Source organism: Cyprinus carpio, chromosome A18, assembly GCF_018340385.1.
Source record: "Cyprinus carpio isolate SPL01 chromosome A18, ASM1834038v1, whole genome shotgun sequence".
NCBI classification, from domain to species: Eukaryota; Metazoa; Chordata; class Actinopteri; order Cypriniformes; family Cyprinidae; genus Cyprinus; species Cyprinus carpio.
The window spans coordinates 11,138,255-11,147,195 of NC_056589.1; the positions used below are offsets into that span (position 1 = coordinate 11,138,255).

Sequence of the window (8,941 nt, forward strand, 5' to 3'; positions counted from 1 at the left end):
GGGAGTTGGCATGATGCCAGAGCATTTCGCTTCACAGAAGTTTGTCGTGTTCTTGAAGAAGATCCTCATTCACTTGTTCCACAGGGAATGCACATAATTGGGGATTCTGCCTACCCTTTGTTGCCTCAACTTATGAGGCCTTATAGAGACAATGGCCACTTGTCTGCTAGGCAAAGATATTTTAACAGAAAGCTCAATGCAGCTCGCGTGGTCATTGAACATGCATTTGGCATTCTAAAATCTAAGTTTAGGAGGCTCCATTACCTGCAAATGAGAAGCATTTCTAATATCAGCTCAGCAGTCTCAGCCTGCTGCATTTTGCATAATCTTTGTTTAGAGCCAAGTGATCAAGTTGTTGTGGTAGGTGATGGTGTTGATGATGAACCATACCCCCAGCAACCCCACAACACTAATGCATGTCATTATAGAGACCAGATTTGTGGCCAGATATAACTTGTATGTGTATACTTACAAAACAAAAGATGAAAAGTAAAGATTTGAATGTTCAGAAATATTCAACAAATGATAAAACAAACAAACAAATTTTGTGTTGAAATAAAGAAATTTGTTTTATTGAACAAAATTAGTTTGTCATTAGAAATTGTTATTTGGGGAAAAAAAAAACATAGGACAATTTGGGGAAGGGTGTAAATCAAAAGAGATAACATCTTTAGATTATAATTTTATTGGGGTTTATGTGGGTTCTGTAATAGATGCATAATTTGCTCTTGTCTTTTCCCCATGTTTTTTTAGCTCCTCCACAATTGTTCCCCAAGCTGGTCACCATCTTTTTTTCGAAGGACCTTCTCCGCCTCTCCTTAAGTCGCCGCCATCACTCCAGATCTGGCCTTACCAGGGACTCAAGCACAGCAGTCCTTCTCTCTGCATGCTCTTCATAAGCGTCCAGGAATTGTAAGGGTTGTGGTCGTCTTTGCCTTCTTGTGATGTTTGCATTTTGTATGGTAGCAGTTCCTGGCTGTTCATCCATACTAGCACCTACCGGCTGTTCTTGAAGAGAAGACGTTGTGGGCCTGCTTGTGGAAGAGGTCTCTTCCAAACCCAGAGGTGTGGAGTGAATGGTGCCAGGTGGTGCAGTACCGATCCCCGATGACCCAAATAACTCATCCATTAGCTGGTGGGGGTGGATGTAAAATGAAAATGACCAATGTTTCAGTCTTGTAACACATGACAATGTTATTTCAGAAACAAAGTAAAGCAGTCTTCAACTTACTGTATAGTACTCCCAGGTGATCTTCCCTTCCCCAGTTGCACGGCGCCTGTCTTTCACTCTCTTATAAGTAGTTAACATGTTTGCTAGTTTTTTTTCGAATTTTCTCACTTGACAAGTTGTAGCCCTTTAGTGAGAATAAGTTTTGTATTTTTTATAGAATGCCATTTTGTTCCGAAAATAAAGGTGCTGATGAGTTTTTGTAAGGTCCAGTAGAAATAGTGTCATTGTATGTGTTATTTCTGTAAAATGGAGGGGATAAGGAGAGAAATAGATCAACAAAGAAAATTATGTAATTTAACAACAGTATTGCCATTTATCTTCCTTACAGTATTTGATGCAATACCTTGAGATTCATGCCTGTCTGACTGGAAGGAAGGGAATGAAGGTTGAATGGATGCTGAAGGGTTTCCACACACTGCACCAGGTTGCAGAGTGGAAGGTGGTGGGTCCTTGACAGTGGAGGTAAGTAGTACAGGGGGCCTAGTGGTAGTAATGGGGCACTGGCTGGTGGATGGTGGTTTCACAAAACTGAGGTTTAGGGGTGTCGGCGACCTAGTGGAGGTAGTGGGACATGGAATAGGAGGTTGGAGAAGCTTTGCAGCACAAGCTGGGCCACTGAGGAGAGCTGTTTGGAGAGAACATTGTAGATGTGGTCAGTGTCACTCAAGAATTATTTCCTGTATATTCTTGTTCATTAAGTAAATGTGTACCTTTTGTTTCAACAGCTGATACTTTCTCCATGACAGAGGAAAGGAACATTTGATCTGGGGGAATAAATGATAAATAAAACACTTGCACAAATCATTGGTGACTTTTTTGCATCCTTTCAGCGATGTCCTTGGAAACCGTTAGCATGACAACATTGCCTTTGCTGTCTAACACATTAATGGTTACGTTGTCCATTTTGTTGTGTGTTACACAGGGTAATGCAGGTTCTTTATATATCCAAAGGAACCATGGGACCATAGCCAACACCTGTTCCATTCATTATTACTTATAGTTAGCAACAATTGCAATTACCATTTTAAGTTTTGGCTCAACATTTGTATCAGTGATTTCCATTGTTTTCATGATTTAGTGATTAAGTATTTCTATGTATTAATGGTATTAACACGCGTTTAAGATGTGTGTATAAGTGGTGTTTTGGAAGGGTGTCTTCCAAAACAAGATAACATATTGGATATATACTTTAGCAGTATGACATGGGTGTTTCTGCTAATACAAAATGATAAAAGTAACCTATAAAAAAATTCCCTGGTGGGTATGTGTTTTTTAAGAAGGTTTCAGCAACAAGATAAACAAAATAAACATACACAAACTCTATATTAACAATAAAGTAAATACAGTAAAACAATATTTAATAAATATGATTTATAAGATGAAGACGACATAAAAACGTATTGAACTGTTTTAAAAGTCCATATGAGAATTTCTGAAACTGAAGTCATCGCAATAAACTTGAAACGCACGTCATCGGTGTCATCAGTGAATCCAGCCAATCGTGGATCAGTTGTGTAGTCATCAGAACCTGTGCAGCTGCTCTTCAGAAGCTGCGCTGGCTGAGTTCTCCCTACACTCTAAAATGTGTTTTCTCTCACATCTTGTGAGAGATTCACAAAAAAAAAAAAAAACACACACACCACACCCAAAACACACATTCTAAAAAGAAAAAAACACACTATAACATTTTTTCAGACAAAAAAAAAAGTATGTTAACTTAGCATGTTTCTTAAATATCTGCAAAAATATTATGGTATTTTTATGCTTTAGTAGAGTCAAAAACTTACATACAGCACCTTTAAAAAAATAGTCAAGTTGTTCATTTACAGATATTGTTTGTAATTTTTCATGAATTTGTATGCAATTTAAGAAAACAGAAAAAATACTGTATAAATAATAAGGAAATTTTCCCCTGTTAAAAAAAGAGAAATACTGTAAATTGTCATTAAAGGTGCCATGTGTAAAAATTGAGGTAAAAATATCCAAAAAATGACCTAAACGCATCAAAAGAATGAGAAGAAATAAGGGCGATGATGTCATTAAAAAAATGTCAAGTTATAGTGCTGCAGAGATATCAACCTTAATTAGCATTAGCATTACTAGCCAAGGCCCGACAGGTGTCGTAATACCAGTTTCGGCCATGGGAGGCGGTATGCGGGCAACATAACCACCAGCCAACCTGCAATACACGAATAACTCGCACGGCTTGTGGGCGTACTTGAACCTGATGTCAATCGTGTGGAAAGTACAGCCCACTACTTCATTTCAGTTCAGGGAAGAGAGCGGAAGGGATGGCTGAAGCCCTTGGCAAGAGACACCTACCACTACCACTCGCTACAGGGAAACAACCGCGCTCGGAATCACAAATCAAATCCGATAAGAAAAGGAGCCGAACCAGTGTAAACATCGGCACTGCTTTCCATTGCTGGAGACAACTGATGGACTTGAAAGAAATGAGGTTCGACTCCGAACTTGCAACATTTCTTTTGGATTGGTAAGTAAGATGCTGTAAGTATTTCGCTAGAAGTTTGTTTTATATGTTTGCGTATTTTTTTCGGGAAGTTATAACATAGAAATGTATCGAAGGCTGTTCGATAAAAACGTGCTAATGTTAGCGATGGCTAACCGTAGCTGCGTTTGATAATTAGCTAGCTATAACTTACCCACAGATCCGATCCGGTTTTTCACCTGTTATCTACCAAAGCCCGTCTCTACCAAGCTGATGCTAAAATGTAACATTACCTAAGAAGCTTGAAATGTCTTCGATGATAATGAACCCGAGAGAGAGAGAGAGAGAGAGAGAGAGAGAGAGAGAGAGAGAGAGAGAGAGAGAGAGAGAGCGCCCCGGCCGCGCGCGCGCGCACTCACTCACTATATTCAGAGCGGTCAAGTTTTTGCTAATGAAAATCAAACTTGATATATGCTGCTAAATAAGCATCAGGCGGGCAGCATACGTAACACTCTAAATAGATGTTGTCCCTATTTTCACTTGTATATGTGCAGCTAAGAATACTTTATCATTTTTAACTAAACTACAACAGTTTTGACGATGTTATGTAAAGTGATGGTGAAGTAAGTTATGCATTGGCGATCAACTGGCTAGCTGATTTTGGGATCTGAGACTACTTCCGGCATTAGGCATAACATTTGTTACTGTATTGTTTGAATTGCGTCATAAAATTGACAGAATCTGATATTTTTTTATATCATAACTAACCTGCTCTGTCTAGTCTGTTGGTCTCCGTGTCCTCTTTGTTTCGTGGTTTTTCTGTGCGTGAGAAAATTGATGTGTGGCGTGAAAGCGTGTGAAAAGAGTCAATTGCGTGTGTCTCACGGTGAATGCTTGAGAGTTGGCAGCTCTGGTTACGTTGGTTGGCGCTAGCTTGGTCAACATCAGCTGTCTGATGTTGACCAATGATGTTGACAGAATGCTGTCTGTCAAATTAATTTAATTCAAATAATGTGTATATACAACTCAAAATGTAATATGAACAAAACGAATATGAACATATTCACTGGTAAAGGTGAAGGGGAGTAGCTTGAAGATGTCATGTTTCAAAATCATTTGACATCACCCAACGTTCCTCTGGAGGCAAAACGTCCTCTTAGGCTTCGGCTATGGCTCTAGGGTTGTTGTGAAGGTAGGGGCGGAGCTTAGAGACTATGCCATTTCTCGTTTGTTACTCTAGAGTAGACCAGTTCACTTTATTGAGGCATACTGCCCCCATCTGGTATGGAATGTGGAGTATGACTTGATTTTTTTGCCAGACATGACACATGGCACCTTTAATGATATAATCCTTAAAGGGGTCATATGATGCGATTTCAATTTTTCCTTTCTCTTTTGAGTTTTACAAGCTCCTGGTGCATGAAGATGATCTGTAAAGTTGCAAAGACTGAAGTCTCAAATCCAAAGAGATATTCTTTATCAAATTTAAGACTCTGCCACGAGCCCCTAAAATGGCTCGTTCTAACACACCCACATTTCTGCGTCACTATGTGGAAATATTTGCGTAATGCCGCCCAAATTTTCGCAACAAAAGAAGGCGTGGTTTCAGTAACCGCAGTTAGTGTTGAAGCAGCCATGTCAGGCAGATGCTATCTAGGCGAAAGCAAAAGCACTTTATTTGGCCTTCCGAAAGTAGATACATTTAGGAATCTATAAGATTACTTACAACAGAACAGCAATGCATTTTATGGACGACCGCTACATGAACCTAGGAGAGGAGGTAATTCTGACTTTGCTACGACAATCTGGTGCTTCTGAATCAGCTACTGTAAGTATGTTTTGTTATTAGTTTAAGTATTTGCTGTTGACTGTTCAAATGTGGAGTTTTGCGCATCATGTGTGTGCGCGCGTGCATGTGTGTACATAGGAGAGAGAGAGAGAGAGAAAAAAACTGGGTCACACAGTGGAGTCAGCTGTCTTAACCGTCCGTGGCTTGTGTACTGCAAACACATAGGAGCTTCATCACTCTGTCTGTCACACGACTCTGTTCCCCTTTCGGGCTTGAACTGATGGTAAAACTAAGGACATTATTAACTGTCTTTACATTTATTTTGAAAGTTCAAGCTCACGATTATGGAAAGGGGCGTTACATTTCTGAAGAGTGCTTGCGATGTTCGGCCAATCACAATGCACTGGGTCAGTTGGCCAATCAGAGCAGACTGTGCTTGTTGGAAGGAGGGACTTTGTAGAAAATGACGCGTTTAAGAGAGGTGGGGCATAGAGGACCTACAATCGGGGATGGGGGCATGACGTCACAGCTCTAGCACCGCGGTGGCTGATGGGAAAAATCACCATATTGTGAGGCCACTTGTTGTTACGCGCCAGTGAAGTTGTAGCCATGGGAAGAACATGCTGTGTTGTTGGATGTAAGGTCCGTTCACACGATCGAAGGGCCAAAAAAAATTGAAAACAAACTTTCTTTTGTTATTGTTTTCCGGCCTGGAAACAGAATGAAGGGAGTTGTGTGTCCGATGTAACCAGGCGGAGACGGATGGCCTGGATATCTGCCATAAGACGCACGGACATACACATTAAAGTGTGTTCCAGGCATTTTCATTCAGGTAAGTGTATAAACTTCAATTAGCAAATGATTATGTGTTCTCATTTTGTTCTGTTTCCGAGAGTAGTCTTAGGTTCCTTTGCATTTTGTAACTTAGCACTATTCTGTCGACATTGCGACACAGTGAGCAAGCTAAGTTAGGCTAGTTTAAATAAAGTGTGCTAAATGAATGTGATCAAAACAAAGCACTCAGCTGAGCCACTCAGAATTTCGGAGATGTAACCCAGCCAGAACTAGAGAGCTATTTTTGATCACTGTGACTGTGACTGTTTGCCACCTGTGAGTATTGTTTCCCACATGAGTTTAGTTGGAACTGAAGTATATAGTATTCCCACTGTTGATTGCAATATTTTGTTTCAATTTGGATAATTTTGACTCCCCAAAGGTAAACCAGCATATGAGCACCTGGGTCACTCTGAAGTCACAGCCACAGTGTCAGATCGGCATACCCGCAGACAACAAAGATATCTTTTGAGAGAATCTGAGGGAGGAGGCCACAATGAACAAAACATCATGAATGAAGATGAGAGAGATGGAGTCCAAGAAGATGCAGAAGCTGCAGAAGAAGAGGGATATGGGGATCAAGCAGAGGCAGGGGCTGCAGAAGAAGCACATGGGGATCAAGCAGAGGCAGGAGCTGTGGAAGAGGAGGAAAATAGAGAAAAGACAGAAACAGACAAACCAGCTGCTAAGAGACTAAGAGCAGAATGCCAGTTCTGTGAGCAAAGCAGTGCAAAAGTAATCCGCCTTTTGCAGGAAAATAGGGAGCTTAAGTCTGAGTTAAACAAATTGAAGATGGATGAAGAGTTTTTCAAAGATAATACAGAGAAGGTACGATATTATACAGGACTTCCGTAGACTCTTTCTGCTACCATTGCAGACACCATAGATGTGCTGTATGCATGCCTTACTCCCTTGTGGTGCTGGCCTGAGAGACACTGTTTACAAGCCACAATGCCACATTTGGAAGCTTTTGGAAAGTGTGTTGCGATTATTGTTGCCTGTTTTGAAATACGTACAGAGAGGCCGTAAAATGTAATAGTGCGCACACAATCCTTTTCCCACTACAAAAGTACACACACAATGAAATACTTGATAGGAATTACACCTCAAGGCCTAATTTCATTTATTTCAAAGGGATGGGGATGAGCATCTGACAAGCACATAACCGAGAATTGTGGGCTTCTTAACAAACTGTTGCCTGGCGATTTAGTGTTAGCGGACAGAGGTTTTGATATTAAAGACAGTGTTGGAATGGTGGCGGAAGTTAAAATTCCTGCATTCACTAAACGCAGATGTCAACTCGATGCTAAGGATGTGGAAGACACACGTGCTATAGCACACCTTAGGATACATGTAGAAAGGGTAATAGGTAGCTTGTGCAATAAGTACACACTATTACATAACACAATACCAATTAGTTTGTTGCTTCCCTGTAAGGATGAAGAATTTACCCTTCTTGATATGATAGTTAATGTTTGCTGTATTCTAATTAACATGTGTCCAAGTGTTGTTGTAAGGCCAGATGAAACAGAAAAGTGTGCATGTTAAATGGTAGAAGATTATGTTTGTATTTGGTGAGTGTGTGTGAATGTGTGGTACCCTCCTGAGATTGAACATGTTTGTATTTGGTGTGTGTGTGTGTGTGTGTGTGTGTGTGTGTGTGTGTGTGTGTGTGTGTATGTGCACCTTCCTTAGAATTAACATGGTATGCTATTTGTACATTAAATACTTCAGATGAAAATGGATGACAGTTTGAACATTGAAATTTTTTTAATAATAAAAAAATAATCTCCTGCAAAGTGCAATGTTTAGTTTCTTGTGCTTCTTGTGTTGAACTACTTTGAAACACTAAATTTCAAGAAACAGGCTAATACTCTGAGTCAAGTAAACACTTAAAAATAAAACTCTTAACTGAGTAGGCCTAAGTGCAATTATTTTATGAACAACAGCCACTTCTTTACTACTGCTCTCTTTCACTTGGAACATGAGGCTCCATGTCCTTTGAGTGATATTTTGCCACAAGTTCCAGAAGGCACACTTTCTTGAAGAATTCTTGTGCTTTCTGTAGACGAGATTCCCAGAACTCCTGGTCTGGAAAGACACGTACCACAGTGAAATCGTTTTCAGTCCAAACAACAAGATCACAGTGATTTGATTGGGTGACAAAAATCTGTGTCTGGATCTGTGTGTAGAAGCGATGGTGTCTTTTCAACTGAAGGTTGTCTGAGGACAACTGGAGACAAAAGTCTTTGTCCTTAATGTGTAATGTCTGCTGGATGTTGCAGGACCGATACTTGAAAGGACATTTCACCTCCAGGCAGCCCTTCCCACAGCATTTACACATAGTCAGGCCCCTATCCAGTGATGCTCCGATTTCAGGGAAGCTACTGGTAATTATGAACCACGGTTCGATTTTAAAGTTTGTGTGAGATGCAGCTCTGGATTCAGTGTAGGCTTTTCTAGCATCCCCCTCATGACAGCTGGTACGGTGTATGTGTGGGTAACACACCTGCTTAAAAACTGTGTGGGATGGCTATAGAGAGGTGGCATATACAGCATGCATTTTTGACGCTGTAATTCTTCCACTTCTGTAATTATACCATGCAGACGACAGATGTTGTTGCCTGGTGTACTCTTC

The 8,941-nt window shown here is 40.4% G+C and overlaps 1 long non-coding RNA gene across 1 annotated transcript; it reads right to left on the minus strand.

Annotated features, from left to right (window-relative positions):
- Window positions 1-753: 753 nt before the first annotated feature.
- Window positions 754-2,240, minus strand: LOC122148565. Its single transcript, XR_006162454.1, has 3 exons — window positions 1,942-2,240; window positions 1,575-1,856; window positions 754-1,470 (listed from the first exon to the last, which is right to left on the minus strand). It is a non-coding gene; the product is annotated as an uncharacterized LOC122148565 (long non-coding RNA).
- Between the last annotated feature and the right edge of the window lie 6,701 nt (window positions 2,241-8,941).